At 36.8% G+C, this 25,936-nt stretch overlaps 1 long non-coding RNA gene across 2 annotated transcripts in view; it reads left to right on the top strand.

Moving 5' to 3' along the window:
* The window catches only part of LOC129506361 (uncharacterized), a 158,803-nt gene that overhangs the window by 88,917 nt on the left and 43,950 nt on the right, over positions 1-25,936 (top strand). The window contains exon 5 of one of the 2 annotated variants that reach the window (XR_008663750.1): positions 25,128-25,221. The exons of the other annotated variant lie outside the window; for it this stretch is intronic. This is a non-coding gene — a long non-coding RNA (uncharacterized LOC129506361). Of the gene's footprint in view, positions 1-25,127; positions 25,222-25,936 lie in introns of those variants that run through there. 2 annotated transcript variants of the gene reach the window in all.

Below are 25,936 nucleotides of genomic sequence, written 5' to 3' on the forward strand. Positions count from 1 at the left end.
ATTTCAGGTTGAAGAAAAAATAAATTTAGAGGTATAAGAATTACAATCCTACTTTTCTAGGTGTTCTTAATTGTGGGATCACAGCTCATTCAAAATCCAAATTGACTCATGGTATATTTTCATTCAACCATTATTGAAAACAACAACAAAGTATTTGCTCACTAAATATATAATACATTTTGTTATAATGTGAAACTCTCATTAGAGCAACAATATTGTCAGCTTGACCTTCCATACACAACTGTTATTTCTCTGGTGTAAGATAATTACACAATTTCTTTTCATTCAGAAAAGAAAAACTGATTCATGGGGCGCCTGGGTGGCTCAGTGGTTGAGCACCTGCCTTCGGCCCAGAGTGTGATCCTGGAGTTCCAGAATGGAGTCCCATGTCAGGCTCCCTGCATGGAGCCTGCTTCTCTCTGTGTCTGTGTCTCTGTGTCTCTGTCTCTGTCTCTGTCTCTCTCTCTCTCTCTCTCTCTCTCTTTCTCTGTGTCTCTCATGAATAAATAAATAAAATCTTAAAAAAGAAAAAAAAGAAAAACTGATTCAGAAATGACCTCTTAAAGTTAAAATTAATTTAAAATTATCTTTTGACCTTGACAAAGGATTTTACAATTTGCAGTATAACAAATCATCTAAACTTTCTAACAGCTGAAAGTCTGTGTTTTGAGATTTTATTCAGCATTGAAATAGAATTGCAAACATTTATCAGTTTTTGTTGTTATTGTAGCTTTAAGTTAAAGAAGGAACTTTGTCAGAAATCATGTTTTGTTCCCAAATTATCCTGTCTACATCTACATCAATACATTGGTCATATTTTGGCCTCTTTGGTTGAGTTACTTTAAAACAAATTAATCCTTTAACTTTATACCCTACAAGGATTTTAACTCAGGTATTTAATTTATTCCCTAGATAAAATAGTATGTGTTTCTGATATATCTGTTTTAAATTTTTTCATTTTTATAAATTGCTTGGATATAACCAGGAAAATTTCTCCCATCACATCTTTAAAAAATTTAATAAATTTTACTAACCCACTTTCATTTTTTAAGTGAACCAGTGATCATCACTGTAACTTTATGCTTCCTTTCAAATGCAATTCAAGTTGTTATTTGGTAAAGTGTGATGTTAACTGAAACTTTCATACTAAGAAAATGTCTTCCTCATGCTTTCTTTTTTTTTTTTAAAGATTTATTTATTTATTTGAGAGAGAGAGAGAGAGAGTAGTGGGAGGAGTGGAGAAAGAGGCAGAGAATCTCAAGCAGACTCCATGCTAAGTGTGGAATGCCAGGCTCCATCTCATGACCCTGAGATCATGACCTGAGCCAAAACCAAAAATTGGATGTTTAGCCAACTAAGCCACTCAGGTGCCCCTCTTGTTGACTTATTTAATTCTTTAATTTATTTAACAAAAGAAATAACAAAACACCATGTGTCAGGAAACGCATTATTGAGGAAAAAAAGGGTTTCTCATATGTAGCTTATAGTTATGTGAGAGAGATGGATTTTTATGAAAGAATATCATAAATAAATGTAAAATTTCTATGCTTCTGAGTAGCAAAGCTGAACCCATATTCCGCTGGAAAGTAAATAATGAGGATCTGGTATGTTTGAGGACTCTTGAAAGGCATTTGAGCTGAAAATTAGAGAATAAGTAAGATAAGAAGCATAATATTGGGTATATGGAGGCCAAGAGGGTTTCAGGAAGAGGGAATGGCATGAAAAGAGGTTAAAGGGAGCAAATGCAAATGTGTCAAGTTGTAGTAAGGCCTTTTGCTTAAATGTGCAATGGCACATTCACTTGGATGGATATTACCTAAGAATCTTTCAGCTGCAAGTAATGGAAAACCAAGTCTAATTTGCCTAATGCACAGTTTTAATTTTAAAAGATTTATTTATGCATTAAGGGAGAGAGAAAGAGAGAGAGAGAGAGAGAAAGAACACACATGAGTAGGGGGAGGAACAGAGGGAGAGAATCCCCAAGCAGACTCTCCTCAGAGCCCGGAGCCTGATGCAGTGCTCCATCCCATGACCCATGAGATCACGACTTGAGTCAAAATCAAAGGTTGGCTATTCAACTGACCGAGCCACCTAGGCACGCACAAGCACAGTTTTCCACATAAGCAGTTGATGTCTTCATGTCCCTGCTCTGGCTCTCTGGGATTCCTTGATTTTGCTCTCACCTTTGTGCTGGCTCAGTCTTCATTCTGGTACCCATCATGGTCACAATAACCAGGCAGTGCTGCTGACTGGATTTGCTTAAATCACATCCCCGCTTTGAACTAATATCTTTGGCTTAAGGAATGCAGTATTTTAAGTGGTTTAGGTATGAGTTAAATACCCTTTCCTAAAACAATCTCTGTGGCTAGGGAAAAATATACCAGTTAGGGCATCCATAACTCTGGAGCTGGAGGTGGAAGTAATCTCAAATCACTTGGAGGAGCATTCATGTTCATTCTTTTAAAAATGTATAGAGTGGAGATGCCTGGGTGGCTCAGTGGTAGAACATCTGCCTTTGGCGCAGGCTGTGATCCTGGGGTCCTGGGATCAAGTTCCCCTACATCATGCTCCTCACAGGGAGCCTGCTTCTCCCTCTGCCTGTGTCTCTCACGAATAAATAAATTAAAGATCTTAAAAAAAAAAACAACCCACCATTCACATTAGCACTCCAAAAAATTAAACATTTAGGAATAAATCTAACAAAATGTGTGCAAGACCTATAGGTGGTTTCCTAAATGAAATTTAGGGTGTTATTATGCTGAGGAAGGTAGAAATTTTCTGGAGAGAAATCACCGGATATGCAGTATACTTTTGAGCAAGAGTACAAACAGGGAAGACCAATTAGTAGGTTAGAATGGTAGTCTAGCATGATGATAGCTTGTACAAAGAAATGGCAGTGAAGTAGGGAATAAGCTGAGAGATTCAAGATGGATATGGAGGTAAAATAAATACGATCTGGTGATTAAATGCACATGGAGGAAGTGAAGGCAAAGAAGTTACTAATGTAACTCTCAGGTTTCTGGCTTACATATGAATTGCAAAAGTAGTGGTGAGATACTGATAAGTGGTATTAAAAGAAGACCAGCTTAGAGGGATACAGTCTCAGTTTCAGATTAACTATAGTTACTTTTGAGACATCCAAATGGAACTGGCCAGAAGACACTTAGATTGTTTTGATTTATTCACATGCATTTATTAGAGGCTTTGAGACAAATCACCTTTCACACTTGGTTAAATTTCTCTGAAACCCCTACTATTAGAAAAAAAAAAGCTTCCTGTTCATTCTAACCCTTCCCCAAAATAAGTATGAGCATTTCTTCCATAATCTTCCCTTTATGTACTAAATAAGTATCTCTCTCTCTCTCTCTCTCTCTCTCTCTCTCTCTCTCTCACACACACACTCACACACACACACACACACACACTATGGAATATTACTCAGACATAAAAAAGAATGAGATCTTTCCATTTGCAACAGATCAAGAGGGTATTATGCTGTAGGCAAAATGGATAAAGGGGAGTGGAAATAAAGCTTCTAGTTCTGAAATGAATAAGTTACAGGAATAAAAAGTACAGCATAAGGAATATAATCAATGGTATTATAATAGCGTTGTATTATATTGTATTGTGACAAATAGTAGCTACGCTTGCCGTAAGTATAGCATGATGTATAAACTTGCTAATCACTGTGTTGTATACCTGCAACTTCAGTAACATTGTGTGCCAAGTATATAAAACAAATCTGTCTGGAAAAAAAACATAATCTTCTCTTTTCTTTCTAAAATCCCCTTCCACTGGATACACCCTAATTTCTAGGGATCCTCTGGTACACAATGGCCCCTGCTGTAGACTCCCACACAGTCAGCACACAATGTAATAGGAAACACAGAATCATGTCCTTCTATTGATGCTCTCTCATGCTCTAAGGACTGAGGTTCAGGTAGAGTGCATATGGGGGAGGAATTTAAACTTTGAAATGTATTTCTATCAGAGTTCAAGAGTTAGTTTTCCAGCTTCTGTATATACATAGTTTTTTATTTGGTTGCAAGTGATAAAAGTCCATTTCGAACTAACTAAAAAGGTAAAAGGAAATTTATTAGCTTTTATAAAAGAGAAATACAAGGTGAAGCTGACTTTAGGACTCTGGAGATTCAGAAAATATTGCTAGATCTTTCTATCTCCATCTCTCCCTCCCTCTCACCTTCCCTTCCTCCCTCAGTCCCCTCTAACCCCCAACTTAGGTGGCTTTTTCCTATGTTTCCTACTGAAAATGGACTTCCCTTCTTGTGGATTGATGTAACTGGAATGTGAGTTTTATTTGGCTAAAGTCATATACAACCCCCCTGGAGTATAGGGGATTATGAATGACCAGTTGCAGGGTATATATCTTCTTTTATATAATATTTTATTTATTTATTTGAGGGTAAGGCAGAAAGCACAAGAGATGGTGTTCATTATTCATAGGACACATACAAAGTTATAGAATGATAGAATCTCAAGGAAATCCAAGAGAAGCTGTAATAAGGCACAGTCTAATCCAGATTAGAATTGAGGCAGTTTTATAGGAGCAGGGAATTGGGACAAGGAAGGGAAAGAAGCCAATAAAGGATTCGTTATTGAGTAGGTTACTGGGTGGACGGACAACTGGATTTCAGTCCAGTGGAGAACCTATGGGAGATGGTATCGAATATTCCTCAGGTTTATCCTAATTTGGAGGCAAAGCAGTTGGATATTTGTCCTCCAACTCCTATCTGTCATTTGCTAAGGGCCAATTCAAGGGACGTTGACTTCCATGTACATTCAGCCTGCCCCATTTCCCTTAGGTAGAAAGTGGCAGATGCTTATAGCAGGATGCTGACAGCATTAAGTGGACAAGGAAGTGTGGAGGGAATAAAATAGAGAACCAGTGGCATCTGTTATAGGCAGAAGCTTTTCTAGTCAGATCATAGGCCTTTGGGTCTGCATTGGTTAATCAAGATTGGCTCCTATAAGGATTGTTATTAATGTAATATTGAACAGTTTAGTAAGCTGCTTTTTTTTAGAGAGCTGTGGGCATGAAAAGAGCTACTGATTAACATGTCTAGTACAAGAAGAGAGGAAATATAAAGATACTTACAATAGCAGATAATTATCTGGAAGTCTAAACACCTTAGCATCCAAACATCAGAACTGGTTAAAAAATGATGTAAATGTACTAATATCAGCAATGAGGTAACAACTATGTTCCTGGTAATATATATTTTGGGATGATTCTTAGTTATTTGTAGGTTTAGGCACACAAAAATTGTTCTTGAAGCTCTATATTACAGTTATGCAAGTATGTATTAATGAGTCCTAATTCATATAACAGAGAGGAAAAAGTCAAGAAAATGTGCTCGTTGTTTCCTCCCTTCAAGATTTAATCCAAAAGTCTGCATGGGCAGCTGAGGGCAGTGGTTGTGGTGGGAAGACATATAGTGTTGGAGGCTGAGTATCATGAAGAGGGCATCCAAGTGAGGAGATGGCAGTGGCAGCTTGGAATAAAGTGTCAGCTTGGCTATACTGAGGAGTGTTCACATGGAGAGGTGGCAGCAACAATGAGAAACTAGTTCTGTACAGGCATATTGAACAGATATGTAAGTGTATTGAAGATAATGGTTGCTGGGATTCTCATTGTTGGAGAAGAAAAGTACAAATTAGAAAACTAGGATGAACACTTTTGGGATTGACAGTATTGGTAAACTTGTGAATTTCAATAGGTGGATGAATAGATAGATACATACATACATATTGTTGTAAAGTGTGTGTGTGTGTGTGTATTCCCTAACTGTGCCCTCTGTGAGAGCATGAAAATAACAATATCCCAATAACAATGAACACATTTTGCATCCAGAACTTAGTTTCTAAATTCTTCATTAAAAAGGACAAGGCCAAGTTGAGACAGAGTAAGTACAAGATAAGCCTGGAACATCTTGCTGTTCAGAAAGTAAGGAAGTGTTCAAAGAATGATGGGGATGTTAAAAGAACAGAAAAGCTAGCCCCCAGAAGCTCCCATTGGCCAACTCTGGGACGGTTTGGTGAAACAAAACTTTTTTATTGAAAAAAAGTAACAATAATATGAATCATAAAATTGAGTAAAATAGTAATTAATGAACTTGTATTAATATAAATAGATAAGTACATATAAATAAGAGGCAGATTTTCCTTGTAACTAGTAAATGTAGAGGAAATGATGGAATTTTAGAAATACCCTATTCGATAGCATCATAATAAGTTAAAAGACAAAAAAAATCAACAAATGTTAAAACTAATGGGTAAATTCTGGGACACCTGGGTTGCTCAGTCAGTTAAGCATCCAACTTTTGGTTTTGTCTCAGGTCATGATCTCAGGGTCCTGGGATGGAGCCTTGCATCAGGCTCCACTCTCAGTGCATAGTCTACTGGAAATTATCTCTCTCTTCCTATGCTCCTCCCTTTGCTCGCATGCACTGTCTCTCTCTAAACAAATAAAATCAACTCATGGGTAAAATTTGACGTAGAATGGCATAAAGAAACTGAACAAAATATTTATTAGTTAGAAAGTGAAAAAGTATAATTTTACAGAAGAGAAGCTTGGCAGAAACCACTGTAATCAAATGTAACTAAAGACTCATAGAGGGGAATGTCCTAAAACAAAAGAAGTCACTCCAAAAGCAATAATCTCTTCACCTCCAAGGATCAAAAGTCCAGCCATCCTTGTTCACTACTTTCCACATTCTCCCTCACTATCTCTTCCTCAAATGACCCTCTTGACCAAGAACTCTATTAAAAATAAAAATGAGATCGTTCCATTCTGAGACTTTAAAAGATTTTTTACTTTCATATCTTCTTCATTTTCACAAAAATTTCAAAACACTTTGAATGGAAATTTTGATTAATTCTTATTTTTCCCTTGAGTTGTGGCTATGCGGTATGGAGTAAGAATTGTGACCACAATACATGAGGTATTTTTTTTAAGATTTTATTTATTTATTTGAGAGAGAGAGAGAGAGAGAGAGAGCACAGAGGGAGAGTGAGAGGGAGAAGCAGACTCCTCGCTGAGCAGGAAGCCCAATATGGGGCTTGAGCCCAGAACCCTGGGATCATGACCTGAACCGAAGGCAGAAGGTTTACCAACTGAGCCACCCAGGCACCCCCAGCAAATTTTTCTGAGTAAGAAAATTGCTGATTAAGGTCTTAGGAATTGATAGTACTCTGTTTTGATAGAGTTTAGTCTCAGAATTTTAAGCCACAATTCATTGCAGCCTTTTCCATTGAGAGGTGGAGTTTATTTCCCCACACTTGAGTCTGGGCCAGCCTTGGGTCCTTGACCGATAGAATATGGTAAACTGACATTGTGTAAGTAGCTGAGGCCTCAGAAACGTCTTGAAGCTTCTGCTTTCACCACTCTGGAATCCAGCTGCCATGTGATAAGCCCCAAGCTAGCCTACTACAAAGGACATGTAGAGACAAACTGAGGCCTCCAGCCTGCAGCCTCAGTCAACTGAGAGATATGTGAGTGACACTATTCAGAACCATTCTGTCCCCCAGCCAACCTGACAACTGCCTACAAACACAGGCATTAAATCATTCAGCCATGGAGAGCAGAGACAAGTCTTCCCCATAGAGAGCCCTTCCCAAAATACCCACTCTGAGAATTGTGAGCTAAACAAATAAATTAATTAATTAATTAATTATTTAAACAAACTATGGCCTGTACAAATCTGGCTCACTGCCTTTTTTTGTAAATAAAGTTTTATTGGAACATAGCCACATTCATTTGTTTATGAATTGTTATGATTACTTTTGAGGTAAAATTGCAAACTTGAGTAGTTGTGACAGAGATTGTATGGTCTACAAAGTCTAAAAATATCTACTGTTTGGCCTTTTACAGGAAAAGCTTGCCAAACTTTATTTTAAGCCATTAAATTTTAGGGTGGTTTGCTTTGCAGCAGTAGATAACCCAAACACTTTATAGGACAGTAGTTAAGTCCTTGCTTGAACTATAATTAATTTTTGTAATTTCATGTGCACATGTCTGAGACCTCTGCAGGCATTTAACTTTATCTAGACCAACATCTATTTCCATATGAATAACAATGTCATTCTTTTAAATAGAATATGTTAATAATGCTGGCCACAGTATCCACTTTCTTGATACAAGGTACTTTCTGAATTTAATAACCAGATAAAATCCAATATGGCTCTTTTCTACCCTCAGAAAATGCTTCATTTAAAAATTATTCATGTTAAAGTGATTTTAACTTGATGTCAGAAATGAGCCTTGGGTAGTATATGAAAGTCTTTCAAAGTATAATAATTTAATTCACTGCAGAAAGCAACCTCTAAGTATTACTGCTACATTTTCACAACTTTTGTGTGACAGTTGGCCCTTATCTTTTTTTTTTTTAAGAAAAGTAAAATATTAGCCTGTCTTCAACCTTCAAAAAGATGAGCCATATTTTCTGACTTCTACAAGGTATTTTAAAAAACTAATTTTAGGGATTGGCAGATCTACTGTGTAATCCTGGCTTGTTGAAAAGTATATGAATAGATTTCCACATGAGCTTGGGAAATATGAATAAATATAATGTGTAAAACACTGTCAAACTCAGATATTTATCTGTATACTGCAGAAGTTTGCTATCTGTTCTTCTCTACCTAAATACACAGATAATCAGTTAATGCTGATGAAATGTTATTATTTCTGCAACAAATTATAAAAGAAAATAAAAGAAAATGGGAAATATATATTTCCATGTAGCTGTGAAGAGATATGATGAAATCTATAGCAGGGTATAAATGTACACGGTCAATTCTCCTAGGTCAGTTTTGAAGCACATAGCACTATGAAAGAAAATGCTGGTTATATAAGTGAAACTGGGAACCTGAATTGCCATCAGTATGAATTATGATTCTGAAAGTTTAACTCTAGGTTAGCAATCAGATGTAAAAGATTTTCCTCCAAGATGTTTTAGATTGCCCAATCAAATTTTAAGAAAAACTTCCACGATTCCTAACTTGATCTCTGCTTTTCCTGATGCCCATTATTAATAACACATATCCAATATTTAAAAATTATATTTAACAATGTATTATATTTTTATTGTCCTTGAATTAAAATTGTGGGATTTTACAGCTAGAAGAGACCTGGTTGATTATCTGATCTACTTGTTTATTTTGCAGAGAAGGGAATTGTTTTTCTTTATATACGTATGTGTATGTGTGTGTATATGTGGCTCTGAAGGATCATCTTATATAACATCATTTTGCACATATTCATTAACTACCAGATTCTAAATTCTTTTAAGTGGAATAGAAATAATGTGGATCGATGTCAGCCAGGTTAATTCACTACTTTACAATAATTTAATGAAGAAGTTGCAACTATTCTGGTTGTTTATCAATTATAAGAGCTTGGGTGAGAGTCCTGAAAGACCAGCAATAAAATTCAAAGAGTTCTATAAATGAAAATAAAGATGAAATTTGTCTGCAGCCTTGTGTTATGCTCTGACTATTGTACCCTTGTTGAAATTTTAACCCCCAATATCTCAGAATTTGAGTCAATTTGGTTTAATGAGGTTATTAAATTAAAGGGTCATTTTGGTGGGCCTTCATCCAATATGACTGATGTCCTTATAAAAAGAAGATATATCACACACAGAGACACACAGAAGGAGGACCCTGAGAAGACACTGAGAGAATGTGGCCATCTACAAACCAAGAAAGGCCTTAGAGGAAAATAACCTTGTCAACACCCCGATCTTGGACTTCAAGCCTTCAGAATTGTGAGAAAATAAATTTCTGCCATTTAAGCCACCACAGTCTGTGGTTAGTTGTGGCAGCCCTAGCAAACTAATACACCTTGGAAAGATTTGGCATTCAAGGCTCAAGATACTAATACAGGTGTCTGCCAAAATGATGTGATTGTCATCTTGATTATGGTCAAACATTAAATTGTTAATGTAACATAAGATCTCATAACCTGCATACAGTTCAGATATTCTGTGGCAGCTCAGCCCAAAGTGCCATCCAAAGACACACATTTCAAACATCCAAAAATAATTGGAAAAAAATTGTTTAAATTTTACTTAAGTCTCTTAGAACACACACAGAGTGACATGATATTCATAACACATGACAACACTTCCTTTAAAACCTCTTTCCTCATCTCAAAAGCCTCCCTTGCCATAACACAGCAGCTAATCCAAATTTCTTTCTCTTTTCTCTCTTTTATAAATTTCCCAAACTCTCTCTCTCCTAGCCAGTGCTTATTGGCTTTTGACTTTCTGTTTGTCTCTGCTCATCTTTAGCATCTGCCTTTTTTCTTGTGTAACTCTCCAGCTTTTCCAAGAGGTCAGTCAAAGCTTTTCTCTTACCAAATCTACCACTCTCTTCAAAAGGAACTGACCTTGCCAAGAAAAAAACTTTCCTTGGCTGAAGAGGGAGGGGAGAGGCTGTGAATAATCAGGCAAAAAAATTCTTTTCCTGTCAAAACTACATTAAATGTATTGGCAACAGTTTTTGCATTGTTGCTGAGACTAAGTTTACAGTAAACTGAAACGTTTCAGTGTGTAAGTGTTAAGTGAAATCACCCTTATCCTGTACTCAGGTAGATTTTTGTTTTGTTTTGTTTTTTTACATAGAATGCAAAAATTTTCATTTCTTTCTGATAAGTTTCATCTTTTGGCCCAGTGTTCCAAAATTCCAGAGTCTTTTGAATCTCTTTTTCTTTCCTCTAGCACATTGGACATTTTTTTTCTAGTTTTATGAATTTGATAGCCTGGGACCACCAGCTGAGAATGAGTCAGCAGTATAGTGTGGCTGTTTTTCTAAAGCTAACTGTGATAGTGAAATATATTAATAGGTCTGTGACATCCAAGAGCTAGGAAAGTATCCCTCAGCTAAACTTAGAATTGGTCACACCCTTAAAGTATCATGCCAAGTTTGGGCAGTGGCATTTTAATGTACATGTGAATGGCAAAAAGATTTGAGAGTAGAGAACCAAAAATGAAATAAAATACGGTTAAAGTTAGAGAAGTCAGAGAAGAAAAATGTTTATGTATTTGTGAAGAGGTTTTATAAAGAGAAGACATTCACCTATTGTTCTTTGGTTTCTCTGGGAGTTTAGAACAAAACAGGAGGATGTGGCCTTTGGAAAATGAAAAACAACATAAAAGTCTAATAATACAGACTGTTTAAATAAATCATAGTGGTCTCATATAATAAAAACCACCATGAAACACTTGATGAAACAGTGAATTTTAAAAAATCATCTTGGGAGTAAGGAAGGTTTTTCTTTTTTTTTTTTAAAAATTATTTATTTATTTATTTATGATAGGCACACAGTGAGAGAGAGAGAGAGAGGCAGAGACACAGGCAGAGGGAGAAGCAGGCTCCATGCACCGGGAGCCCGACGTGGGATTCGATCCCGGGTCTCCAGGATCGCGCCCTGGGCCAAAGGCAGGCGCTAAACCGCTGCGCCACCCAGGGATCCCAAGGAAGGTTTTTCTGAGAATCACAAAAAAATCCAAGCCATAATGTAAAATATATGCATAAATTAAAATTTTCTTTAAAAAGAAACAATAAATAATGGACAAGGGCCTAACTTCTTTAATGTACAGAAGAATGGGACAATTCAACAAAATAAAGATTAATCACCCATTAGAAAAATGTGCAGTGAATAAAACAAAAAGTTTATATTAAAAGCAAATGGCTAATAAATATAATAAAACTTATTCTACCTCAAAAATGATTAAAGAAGTATATTTTATAATTAGAACTTGATATTTTTAAAATTTTGATTCCAGTATGGTTAACATACAGTGTTATATTAGTTTCAGGTGTACAGTATGATGACTTGACAATTCTGTATATTATTCAGTGTTCATCATGATTAGTTTATTTTTAATCTCCCCCATCTATTTTACCCATCGCCCCCCACCTCCTCTCTGGTAAATATCAGTTTGTTTTCTAGAGTTAAAAGTCTATTTTTTTGGTTTATCTCTTTTTTTCCTTTGTTCGTTTGTTTTGTTTCTTAAATTACATAGGAGTGAAATCATGTGGTATTTATCTTTCTAATTGATACAAAATCAATATATAGAAATGCATGGATTTCTGCAACTCAAATGATACCATGTATCTGTTTCAGTGGGTTTTTTTGGTGGAGTCTTTAGAATTTTCTGTATATATAGAATTTTCTATATACATAGATCATGTCATCTGCAAATACTGAAAGTTTTATTTCTTCCTTACTGATTTGGATGCCTTTTATTCCCTTTTATTGTCTGATTACTGTTGGCTAGGACTTCCAATACTATGTTGTTGAATAAAAATGGTGAGAGTGGACATCTTTATCTTATTCCTGACTTTCAGGGAGAAGCTCTGTTTTTCACCATTGAGTATGATGTTAGCTGATGTTAGCTGTGTGTTTTTCATATACGGCCTTTAGTATGTGGAGGTGTGTTTCTTCTAAACCTACTATGTTGAAGGTTTTTTAAAATCATGAATGGATGTTGTACTTTGTCAAATGCTTTTTATGCATCTATTGAAATGATCATATGGTTTATATCCTTTCCCTTGTTGATGTTATTTAGTATGTTGATTGATTTGCTAATATTGAACCCCTCTTGCATCCTGGGAATAAATCTAACTTGATCATGGTGAATTCTTTCAGTGTATTGTTGGATTTGATTTGCTAGTATTTTTTTGAGTATCTGTGTAGCTATTTTCATCAGAGATATTGGCCTATAGTTCTCTTTTTTTGTAGTGTTTTTATCTGGTTTTGGTGTCAGGGTAATTCTGGCTTGATAGAATTAATTTGGAAGCTTTCATTCCTCTATTTTTTGGAACAGTCTGGGAAGAATAGGTATTAGCTCTTCTTTATATGTTTGGTACAATTCAATGATGAAGCCATCTCGTCTTGGACTTTTATTTGTTGGGTGATTTTTTTGATCACTGATTCAATCAATGCTGGAAATTGTCTTGTTCAAAATTTCTATTTCTTCTTGTTTCAGTTTTGGGAGGTTATATGTTTCTAGGATTTTGTTCATTTCTCCCAAGTTATTCACTTTGTTGGCATGTAACTTTTCATAATATTCTCTTATAATTCTTTGTGTTTCTGTGGTGTCAGTTATTTCTCCTCTTTTATTTCTGATTTTGTTTATTTGAGTCATCTTTCTTTTTTGATGGGTTTGGCTAAAGGTTTATCAGTTTTGTTGATCTTCTGAAAGAACCACCTCCTGGTGTCATTGATGTGTTTTATTTATTTATTTATTTATTTATTTTAGTGTCTATTTCATGAATTTCTGTTCTAATCTTTATTATTTTCTTCCTTCTACTGGTTTGGTTTTTGTTGTTGTTGTTGTTGTTTTCCTGTCTAGCTCTTTTAGGTTTAAGATGAGCTTGTTTATTTGAGATTTTTCTCGCTACTTGAGGTAGGGCTGTATTGCTAGAAACTTTCCTTTTGCTGTGTCTCATGGATTTAGAACCATTATGTTTTCATTTTTATCTGTCTCCATGGATTTTTAAAATTTCCTCTTTGATTTCTTTGTGGATGCATTCATTGTTTAGTAGCATGTTATTTAACTTCCATGTATTTGTATTCTTTCCAGATGTTTTCTTGTGGTTGATTTCTAATTTTGTAGTGTTGGGATCAGAAGAGATGCATGGTATGACTTTAGTCTTTTTGAATTTGTAGAAACTGGTTTTGTGGCCTAACAGATGATCTATTCTGGAGAATGTCCCATGTGCACTTTAAAAGAATGTGTATTCTTCTGTTTTAGAATAGATGTTCTGAATATATCTGTTAGATCAGTCTGGTTTGATATGTCATTCAAAGCCTGTGTGTTGGGATCCCTGGGTGGCGCAGCGGTTTGGCGCCTGCCTTTGGCCCAGGGCGCGATCCTGGAGACCCGGGATCGAATCTCACATCAGGCTCCCGGTGCATGGAGCCTGCTTCTCCCTCTGCCTATGTCTCTGCCTCTCTCTCTGTGACTATCATAAATAAATAAAAATTAAAAAAAAATAAAAAAAAAGCCTGTGTGTTTTTCATTCATTTTTTATTGGATGATCTACCCATTCATGTAAGTGTGGTGTTAAAGTCCCCTACTAGGGATGTCTGGGTGGCTCAATGGTTGAGCGTCTGCCTTCAGCTCAGGGTGTGATCCTGATCTGGGATCGAATCCCACATCAGGCTCCCTGTGAGGAGCCTACATTTGCTTCTGTTAATGTCTCTGCTTCTCTCTGTGTCTCTCAGGAATAAATAAATAAAATCTTTAAAAAAATAAAATAAAGTCCCCTACTATTATTGTATTACTATGAATTACTTTTTATGTTTATTACTAGCTGCTTTATGTATTTGAGTGCTCCCCTGTTGGGTGCATAAATATTTACAATTATTGTATCTTCTTTTTGGATTGTTTCCTTTATGATTATATAGTATCCTTCTTTATCTCTTGTTGTAACCTTTATTTTTAATATCTGTTTTGTATCATAAAACTATTGCTACCCCAGCTTTCATTTCACTTCCATTTGCTTGATAAATGTTTTTCCATCCCTACACTTTCAATATGTATGTGTCTTTAAGTCTGAAACGAGTCTCTTGGAAGCAGCATATTTATGGATCTTGCTTTTTTTATACATCCTGTCACCCTCTGTCTTTGGATTAGAGCATTTAGTCCATTTACATTCAAAGTAGTTATTGATAAGTATGTGCTTATTGCTTATATATTGATAGGTATTTGCTTATATGCACTTGTTGCTATTTTGTGACTTGTTTTATTTATTTATTTATTTTTGTAGTTCTCATCTGTTCCTTTCTTTTACTTTCTTCTCTCATTGTTGGCTTTTGTTAGTGATATGCTTAGATTCCTTTCTCTATATTTTTTGCATATCTATGCACTGGTTTTTGATTTGTGGTTGCCATTAGGTTTATATTTAACATCTTCTGCATATAGCAGTCTATATGAAGTTGATTGTTCCTTAAGTTTGAACTCATTCTAAAAAACACTAAATTTTTACTCCTTTCCCTCCCACATGTTATGTATATGGTCTCATATTGTACATATTTTTATTTTGTCAGTTCCTTAACTGATTTATGTAGATCTATTTGCTGATATATTTAATTTTACTACTTTGTGTTTCCTACTTTTCTTACTCCTGCTTATGGTCTTTCCTTTTCACACATGGAGTCCCCTTTAACATTTCTTATAAGCCTGGTTTAGTGATGATGAATTCCTTTAACTTTTATTTGTCTTGGAAAGTCTTTATCTCTCCTATTCTGAATGCTAGCCTTACTGGATAGAGTATTCTTGGTTGCAGGCTTTTTTCTTTCAGCACTTTGAATATATCATGACATTCTCTTCTGGCCTGTAAAGTTTCTACTGAAAAATCCGCTGATAGCTTTTTGGGGTTTCCCTTGTATGTAGCTGTTTTTTTTTTCCCTTCTTCCTACTTTAAAAATTCTTTATCACTACTTTTTCCCATTTTATTTTATTTTTTTAAAAATTTTTATTATTTATTTATTTATGATAGTCACACACACACAGAGAGAGAGAGGCAGAGACACAGGCAGAGGGAGAAGCAGGCTCCATGCACCGGGAGCCCGACGTGGGATTTGATCCCGGGTCTCCAGGACCACGCCCTGGGCCAAAGGCAGGTGCCAAACCGCTGCGCCACCCAGGGATCCCACTTTTTCCCATTTTAATGACTAAATGTCTTTGTGTGGACCTCCTTGGGTTGATTTTGTTGTTGGCTCTGTGCCTCCTGGATCTGGGTTTCTGATTTCTTCCCCAGATTCAGGAAATTTTTAGCTATTATTTGTTTGAATAATTTTCTACCCCATTTTCTCTCTCTTCTCCTTCCAGGATCCCTGTAACATCTATGTTATTATACTTGATGGTGTTGCTGAATTCCCTTACTCTGTTTTTTTTTTTTAATTTTTAATTTTTCTCTCTTCTGTTCTGCTTTCTTCCTTACCATTACTCTGTCATCCAGATTGCTGATCTATTCTTATGCTTCCCATAGTCTAGTATTTATTCCTTCTAGTGTACTTTTTTCAGCTTTTATTTATTTTTTCATGAGAGACACAGAGAGAGAGGCAGAGACATAGGCAGAGAGAGAAGCAGGCTCTGTGCAGGGAGGCCGATGTGGGACTCGATCCTGGGACTCCAAGATCATGCCCTGGGTCAAAGGCAGGTGCTCAACCGCTGAGCCACCTAGGCGTCCTTCCCTCTAGTGTATTTTTTCAGTTATTGAGTTCTTCATTTCTGATTGGCTCTTTTTTTATGTTTTTCTCTGTCTTTGTTAAGGGTCTTGCTGAGGCCTTCCACTCCTTCTCAAGTCTGGTACGTATCTTTATAAACATTACTTTAAATACTCCATCAGGCATATTACTGATCTCCATTTCATTTAGCTCTCTTGCTGTCATTTTTGTCCTGTTCTTTCTTTTGGGACATATTCTTCTGTCTCCTTATTGTGTATGACTCTCTGTGTCTGTTTCTATGTGTTAGGAAAATCAGCTGTGTCACCTGCTGTTGGAAGTAGTGGCTTTAAGAAGGAGAAGTCCTGTAGTGCCCTGCAGTGCAATGTCTCCTGTTCACCAGAACCTGGCACTTCAGGGATGTCTCCTATGTCTGTTGCATGTGTTCTCCTGTTGTGGCTGAGCCATGTTTGTTTTCAATCATGTTTATAATGGTTCTTTTTCCTGTTGTGGACAGGGTTTGGTTCTGGTGTTGTTAATGGACCAGTGTGGGACTGCCTTGGGCTTGCGTTGAGTAAGACCACACTTTCACCAGAGTTGTGGTGGCATTGAACTTCAGGGTGCTCTCCCTGTGTTATCTCTTGAGAGCCTTTTTTGGTGATCAGGTGTGCAGTCAGACCTGAGACTACCCCTAGCGCATTGCTAGGGCCACAGTTAGACTGGTTCATATGGTTATAGTCCCCTCTCCCTGGGCCTGGAGTGATTTTGAAGTGGTGCTTGCCCTTGTCAGAGCTTCCTGCACACTGTCAGGCTTGTGACACTGCTTTGGATTTGCTCCAGCCAAGAACGTATGGGAGGGGTCAGGTCTTCATGAAAATGTGGGGGCAGGGTACATGATGTAAAGCAAGATCTGAGCAGGTCAGCTGTGGAAGGGGAGCTGCAGCTTCCTGGTAAAACTCCTGCCAGAGTTGGCTGGGTTGGAAGCAGTGCATCTGCAGAAGTGTGCACTGTTAGCAAGCTAGGTAGAGAGTGCTAGTGCTGCATTGGTTCCTGCAGGTGTCCATATGTCTAGGCTGTGTGACTGGGGAGAGAAATGGTACCCACCAGTTCTTTTGTTTTTGGAGAAATCTCCTTAAGTTCATTGCCCCTCCAGCACACACACTGAGATTACTAAACAAATCTCCCTCCCATATAACCCAGGCATTTTTCAAACTGTTGCTTCTATGCTGTATCTCCATGGGGCTGCTTATTGTACTGTCTCTTTAAGGGTGGGGATTCAGTTTCCTCTTGCCCTGCCTGCTCTCCTAGAGCTTAGCCCATTGATTTTTAAAATTTCAGATGTTAAGCCTCATTGATATAAAAACTTGTAAAGCCTGGACCCTCTAGCCTCCAAAGCCAAATGTTTGGGATTCCTCTTCCCAGTGCAGCCCCCTTGTGCCTGGGGGTGCCCAATGGGAGGGGGTCATCTCCTCTCTCCATTCTGTGCCTGTGGTGTCCCTCCTTCCCTTGGATAGTCCTATGGGTCCATTTGACTACACACTGCATCTCCACCCTTCTTATCCTCTTCCATGTGGCCTCTTCTCTACATTTAGCTGTGGAGAATCTATTCTGCTAGTCTTCGGATCACTTTCTGGTTTATTTACACTGGTGTGGATGTTATCCAGTTGAATCTGCCAGATGAGGTGAGCCAAGGATCCTTCTATTCCATTGTCTTCCTCAGATGTCAAACCTCAGGAGAACTAGATACATTTTTAAAAATTTTGTCAAAATGGTGAAGTTGAAAAATTTTGACAATACCCAGGCTTTTCAAGCATATAAGTAAGTGGGCACTCTTACACAACATTGGAGATAGCATGAATTTATACAAACTTCTTGGGAGTGTAATTGAGCAATGTTGATAAAATATTTTAAATATGCACATCTTTTGATCCAACCATTCCACTTCTAGAGGTTTATTGAGCAGATATTCTTGCTCAAGTATAGGAAGATATAGACATAATTGCAATGTAGTTATACAAAGAAAAAGACTCCAAAGCCCATCACTTTGAAATTATTTGAGTAAATTATGGCTTATATAAAATATGAAATTTTAGGCATTCTTTTTACATTTCTATGCATATAGCCATGGAAGATGTTTCAGATACCTTGTTGGGTGAAAAGCACATTTTAGAAAACATTATGTGTAGTGTGATCTCATTTGTGAAAAATATATGTATATAGAAAAATATGTATACAGTATAAAGTAGACTGGTGGTAGTTAGGTTTTTAATCCCCCAAGTAAGAGAATGGAGGATTCTCCTTTAGCAAAATTGATTGATCTAAGAGAAACTTCTTACAGTTAGATTTTAGGGTCCTATTTGTTCTACTTAAAGAGCATAAAGAGGATAAATGATTGGGACATTGAATGAAGAAAGACACACACCAAGGCATATTGTAGAATTTCAAATCCCCAGGCATAAAGGGATAATCTTTAAGGGGAAAAAAACCCACACAAACCTACCAGATCACATACAAAGTTTTAAGGATCAGAATGGTAGATATGTCAACAGCAATCCTGGAAACTAAAAAAATAGTGGACCAAGGCCTTCAAAATTCTGAGGAAAAATTTTTTGCTACCTGGTCAACCTACCAATCAAGTGAGGATTATTTATAATAAAGACATCTTCAGTCATTCATGAGCACAAAAGCTTTACCTTCCAGATTTTTTAGGAAATTACTCAAGTATGTGCTTCACTAGAGGCAATAAAGCAAGAAAGAAGAGATTGGGGCTCAAGATCCAAGATACAAAAAAGGCAAAAGGACTATCCAGGATGGAAACAATCTAGGTTCAAGGTGAGAGCTTCCAGTTCAGATGGGAGCAACATTATGGAAGACTCCAAAATGGATATTATATTTTAAAAAAGGTGGGGGGACTGATTTATTTGGCTCACCTGATTTAGGTTTCATAGTTCTTTTGAAAAGTTGGGATCATTTCCATAAAAACTAAGCAAATAGAGGGGGAAAAACATGCAATTACTGAATCTTGGAAAAATAAAAATTGTACGTACAAATAAAAAATGAAATGTACTTTTATATATTAAATGACTCAGTAATGTTGATATTATTTATTTTTTTGCAGCTTGAGGTTTTAGAAGAACTTGTGGTATAATATGCGTAATAAAGTTTACCACATTGTTGATACCATTTAGTAAAAATTGTTGTAAAACTCCATAAGAAAGGGATGTGTGTATTTTGAGGGATGTGTGTGTATTGAGGGAAGAATTCATGAGTTCTTAGTCCTTGTCTTCCATTGTGGGACACATTTCCAATGTCTAAAATTTAAAACCCAGAAATAATAATAAAGGTATATTATTTAGTAAGACTGAAAGGAAAGAACATACACCAAAATGTTAATGGTGAAAATTTTGGAATGGTGGGATATTGATGAGTTCTACTTCTTTTTTGTTTGATCTGGTTTTTTTCAAGTTCTTTTTTTTTTTAAACAATAAACAGACATTTCTTTTGAGATGAGAAAAAGAATCACCAAAATGGTATTACTTTTATCAACAATTTGGATATGATTTTAATTTGGTAGTAGGAGGGGTTTAGTCAGATATTAGAAAGATCTTGACTCTCCAGGTAACTAAACACTTCCCTGAACTTTCCTTATGCAAGAGAGGATGAGAGTGCCCAGGAAATGAAGCAGTTAAGGAGAAGGGAAGCGTGTTAAAAAGGCAGCTGTTGAAAACCCCCAGGATGAAAGGGAGAGGAATCACAATAGAATGATGGAAACTTGCAAAATATAAAAACAAAATTAAGACTCAGAAACCCTGGAGCCTAACTATGGCCATGCCTGATTTTCATTCAGGGGTACAGAATCTTGCTGAAAACTCATTAAGAGGGAGAAGAAATGGAGTTACTGGGCCACACACTGTTATAAATTCAAAGCAAGAAAGAAGAAAGGAATAGAGGGACAAAAGAAAAAAAAACATGATTGGCAGTGGTGACTTTTATTGTTAACAAGGTATGGGATAAAAACAGGTCCTGTGCAGCCTAGCAAAACAACCAGTTTTACATTAAAAAAAAAAAAAAAAAAAAAAAAAAACCCACCAGTTTTTCCTGCTGGAACCCTGCTCCTGACATTTCCAAGACTTGGGAGTTTTCTGATCAATTGGCCAAGTGTGTTGGGAATAAAGAACTTTCCTTTCCTACTACTATGGCTGTAACCAGGCAGATGTACCTGATATCCCCCCTCGTGGATCTTTGAATCTATTTCTTCCATGAAAAAATTGCACAGATAAACTTTTATTTTTTAAGAAAGATTTTATTTATTTATTCATGAGAGAGAGAGAGAAAAAAAAAAAAGAGGCAGAGACACAGGCGGAGAGAGAAGCAAGGTCCATACACAGAGCCTAATGTGGGACTCAATCCCAGAACTCCAGGATCAGGCCCTGGGCCGAAGGCAGGTGCTCAACTGCTGAGCCACCCAGGCGTCCCCAGATAAACTTTTAGATCTTTCCTTAGCTCAGTTCTGCTTGGATTTCCAGCCTCCCTTGTCAGTCCTTTGAAATTCCATGTTTCAGCTACACTGACTATTTGCAATCCTCTAAAAATGGTATAGCAGAGATTATTAGTTGCCTATACCAAATATATTCTTTTTCTTTCTTTTTTTTAAACAGAATTATTATTTTGTTGGGGTAATTTTGTGCCTACCTTAAAAATGATAAAATAAATAATTAAAGAAAACTTTTCTTTCTCAGCTTCCTTTGGAATGTAGGTGAAGGGAATCTCAGAGACCTACAATTTGACATGCTTTGGTCAAATCAATGCTAGCAATACTTACCTATAGATTTTCTAGAATGTGGGAAAAAGAAATCTTGACTTTGTTTAAATCTCTGTTATTTTTATTTTCAGTTATGTGTAGCCAAATGCAATCTCTCCCTTTTTTATATTTTAAATTTAAATATTTTTATATTACTTTTTCCTCTACTTGGTGTATTCTTTCTCTACCTGGGTAGCAGATGAGCTACTATACTCCAAGACTTATCAAAAGGGATTGCTTCCTTAGACAGCTTTCCATTACCTCTGCAAATTCAGCTACTTCTGTGTTTTTTGTGCTCTCTTAACATTTTGTATAAACTTCTCCTGGAGCACCTATCATAAACATTTTTAATGATCTGTATATTGATAACTTGATTTTGAACTTCTCTAGAGCAGGACTAAGTTATTTCTTCTTTTGTATTTGGTTGCTTCCGCTGTCACATACTCATCCAGGGGCTCAATAAGTATTGGCTAAATGAATGTTGAGTAAACGCAGATTTTTTAAAAAAAGATTTTATTTATTTTATTTTTTAAAAGATTTTATTTATTTTAGAAAGAAAGAAAGCAAGAGACAGAGCATGAGCAGAGGAGAGGGGGCAGAGGAAGAGGGGCACAGGGAGAGGGTCAGACTCCCCACTGAGCAGGGTCCTGGGATCATGACCTGAGCCAAAGGCAGACGCTTAACTGACTGGATTACCCAGGCACAAACTCATACTGTGTTAAGAACCCAAAGTACCCAGGCAGCCCGGGTAGCTCAGTGGTTTAGCACCGCCTTTAGCCCAGGGCCTGATCCTGGAGATCCAGGATTGAGTCCCACGTCAGTCTCCCTGCATGGAACCTGCTTCTCCCTGTGCCTGTGTCTCTGCCTCTCTCTCTCTGTGTGTGTGTGTCTCTCTCATAAATAAGTAAATAAAATCTTTTTTTTAAAAAAAGGAACCCAAAGTACCTATTAATTTCTTGATTATAAATTTCTCCCAAATGCAAATGTATTATAATTTTGCCTTCTATGTCACAGAGTTTAGCATCATCTAAAATACTGAAATGAACTATGTGGGTGTTGACTAACTCAAGCTGTATAGTCATAGAAATAAATACCTTTAAAATCTGGATTAGGCAGGAAAGGAGGGAAACAAACACTCAATGAGCACTCACTTTGTGCAAGGCATTGCATTCTGAGGCTTCTTTCATTTATCAAAACAATTCTATAAGATACATATTAATTCCACTTAACAGAAAAAAACCATAGAGTACACATATTAAGTAATATGCCCAAGGTCACAGCTAATAAGAAACACAGCCAGAAAATGCTTTCAGACTTCATGTCCAGTGATTTTTCCACTCTATCAAGCTGCCACTCATGTAAGAATGAGGGTTTAAACTTTGTTTAAAGATTTATTTATTTGAGGGAGAAAGAACAAATGAGCATGTGAGCTGAGTGAGCCTGATGTGGAGCTTGATCTCATGAATCTGAGATCCTGACCTGAACTGAAATCAAGAACTGGAAGCTCAGCCCATTGAGCCACCCAGGCACCCCAAGGATGTAGACTTTAAGAGGCAATCTAATGTTGTATTATCATTGCCTATAACCTTCCCCATCCTGATTCAACCAACACATTGTGGTCAAACTCATGTACCTGAAACACAACTCTAATTATGACATTCAGTTGGACTGAAACAATAACGGTTCCCAATAGTTAAGTAAGAAAAAATCTTAATCTGCACTTCTGTCTGGCTATTTCACTCTGGCAATTGTGTCCCTACTAGACTCTATCCTTTTGCTAAAACTAGTCTTAATGGAGGATAGACCTTCCTATAACATGGACGTATTTAAATCTTATCTGCCATCAGAGACTCAAATTTTGTTTTTACCACTAAGTTTCTTGTGATTTTATACAATTAGAGTGAATCTTGCTTTTTCTTTCTACTTCCACTATATGTTACTCATATCACTCTTGTTTGCATTTAATTTTACTTTGTAAACTGCTTATTTTGTCTTCCTAATGCTAGATTATAAGCTGTTAGAGGGTAGGACCATACATTTTCATTTCTGAACCCCTCTCAGTAACTAGTATGGTAGCAAGTGCTCAATAAGTAAGTGAATAGTAAAAAGTCTAAATAACTGCACCTTACTCAGCATGCCTTTTTGTTCTCTATTTTTTGTTCATATATATTGTTGCCTTAATTCAAGCATAAGTGAAAGTAGGCTTACAACTCCAACCATATACTTCCAAAATTTTAAATGTCATCTCACCCCTTTGTATTTTTTCTCATCTTCATCAAGTTTCATATTGCGATAGAAGAGCATTGAAAAAAATCATAAATTCTAAATATTTTAGTAGCTAAAAAAAGTAAGGATCAGTTCATTATTCTGAAATAGAAAGCTTAAGATTTATTTATCACTTTTTGCTCTATCAGCAACATAGTGCCTTCCAAAATGCTCAACTCCACACACATTTCTTTGGGTTCATAATGGCTACTTGACACTCTAGGGGGGATAAATGATGTAGAATGACCACCACAAAGAAAAAGATTCACCCATCTCTTCAGGGAGGAATGTCATGGAGAGGGTCACTACAAAGAGGCAAATTCAGGTCATACCACAAATAAAAAAAAAAAAGAAAATCAAACCTAAACAGATTAGTAACCAAACTGAGAAATAGGGGAAAAGACCCAGAAAGTGGATTGGAAAACATAGCTTGAGTCCCTCACTGCTATGAACTCCAAGAATGAGAGATAGATCTGGGTAACACCAGAAACTTGAGCAAAAAGGAGCTATACACACAGAAAATTGCCCCACTGAAAATTTTAGGAAAGGTTGCTACCAAAGTATGACAGAATGCCGCCTCCTTTGTCACAGTGCAATCGACAGTGATTTCTAAGCCTCAGTGGTCACCTGGGGCTAGAGCTGAGGATGGGTGTACTAACCTATAAATCAGTTTCTCAACCATAGTGCACATTATTAAAAAACAACAACAACACAGTGACTGAGGGAAGAAGGGAATAGGGAGTCATTGTTCAATAGGTACAGAGTTTCTGTTTGGGTGACCTAAAGATTTATTTGTGGTCAGTGAGTATTTGTACCCTAAAAAATAGTTAAGTAGCATATGGAAAATGCTAAAGGAATTCAGAGGAAAGAATGATTACCAAGAGATGATGTATACAGTAAAACTTCAGAGCGAAGATAACCTTTGAGCTGTGCTTTGAAGATAGTGTAACATTTAGATAAAAGGTGAAGAAAGAAGACATTTTAAGTAGGAGAAACGACGTGACTGAGAGGGGGAGGGAACATGTGTTATACATGGAAAATCTAAGCTTGAATAAAGGCTCCTTTAAGGAGTAGTATGAGAAAAGGTTGGAGATGAGGTTGCTGAAAAGGCTGAGAGAGGATAGAATTTCAAGCTCAACAGTTTGATCTTATTTCTGAAATCAGAGACAGCCACTAAAAAATATTGTAGGGTGCTGCTTGGCAAGTATGTAAACAATAGTAGCTTTGAAAGATTTACTGGCATTGTTGTGGAGAATTGACTGAAAGGTGGAGGGACCCATATGGTGGAAAGAGCAACTGAAGAGCTACAACAATTGTGTGATCATAAGGCAATGGGGCCCTTGACAAGGTAAGCAATGATGACACTGAACATAAGAACAGATTGGAGACACATAAGACATCTGGGTAAGGTGGTGTATGGTGATGGGTGTATACGGTTAAGAGGAAAATATAACATATGCCCTACTGAAGGGAAGATCAAGGGAGGAAAATATCTTTAAAGACCTTATCCTCTTCGTACATGCAGAAAGTTTTGGTTTTTATGACCCAGCATATTCTTTTTAAAGGCTGTTTAAAAGCAGATCTGTCAAATGCATACTGAGTCAGAAAATGGTGCTGGTGAAAGCCGGTTCTCCTTTCCCACCCTTGTGCTCTCCTCCTAGCCAGCTCTTTGCCCATATGGGCAACCATGGCCAGTGGATGATTGTCATTAACTTATCTAAACCTCAGTTTCTTAACCAGTAAAATGAGAATGATACCCATTTTGCTTATCTTGCAAGGATATTGTGAAAATGAAAGTACTCTATATTAAATTATATTCAAAAACATTTATTGATTATATACTGTGTGTAAACCCTGTGCTAGGTTCAACAGGAAGTAAAGATGAATGAGACGAAGTACCTCTTTGTGGAAGACTAAAACAAACACAAATTACAAGACGGTAACACAAAAATATAAGATCGGGTAAGGTAAGAATCTCAGGAACAAAGTCTTTAAAGGTTCAAATATATGAGAGTGGATATCTAGAGGATGAACTAAAGAATGGCTTCATAAAAAAGGGATCATTTGACATAAGACATTAATAGGTGGAGAATGGAGGATAAGAGGAGAGTAATTCATCCATTCATCTACTCATCTGTCTATCCATTCATCCATCCAACATTTTAGAGGGAATCCTCCTCACAACAAATCACAGAAAGAAATAATACCCTGCCCTATGTAGCTCATAATCTAGGAAGAAGCTTAGTCCAGGACACAGGGGTTTGAATGGAAAATGATTAATTCAGTACTGAACCAGTTAAGACAATGGATGGAAGTTGCAGTCCTTTTCTTTTTCTTCAAATGACACCAGTTCTACCTCTTCATTAAAGTAATCTAATATGTCCCTTTAGATCTGGGGAGTCTCCCCCCCATCCCAAACATCGTCATGTATCAAGAGGAATTGGTCACCTACCTCTATAACAGCCCCCACCTCCACCTCATCCTCTCTTAGTATTCTTGAGTGCATCTATGGGTCTCCCCCAGACAGTAACCTTAAAATTATCTTGGACTTCTAACATACCTACACCCCTGCTAGCTCAGAATCCTTAATGATTCTCTTCCAAACTACAGGTGTACATCATTTCGCTGTGCTTTGCTTTATTGCATTTTCAGATATTGCATTTTTTACAAGT

Source organism: Nyctereutes procyonoides, unplaced genomic scaffold (assembly GCF_905146905.1).
Source record: "Nyctereutes procyonoides isolate TBG_1078 unplaced genomic scaffold, NYPRO_anot_genome, whole genome shotgun sequence".
In the NCBI taxonomy this organism is placed as follows: Eukaryota; Metazoa; Chordata; class Mammalia; order Carnivora; family Canidae; genus Nyctereutes; species Nyctereutes procyonoides.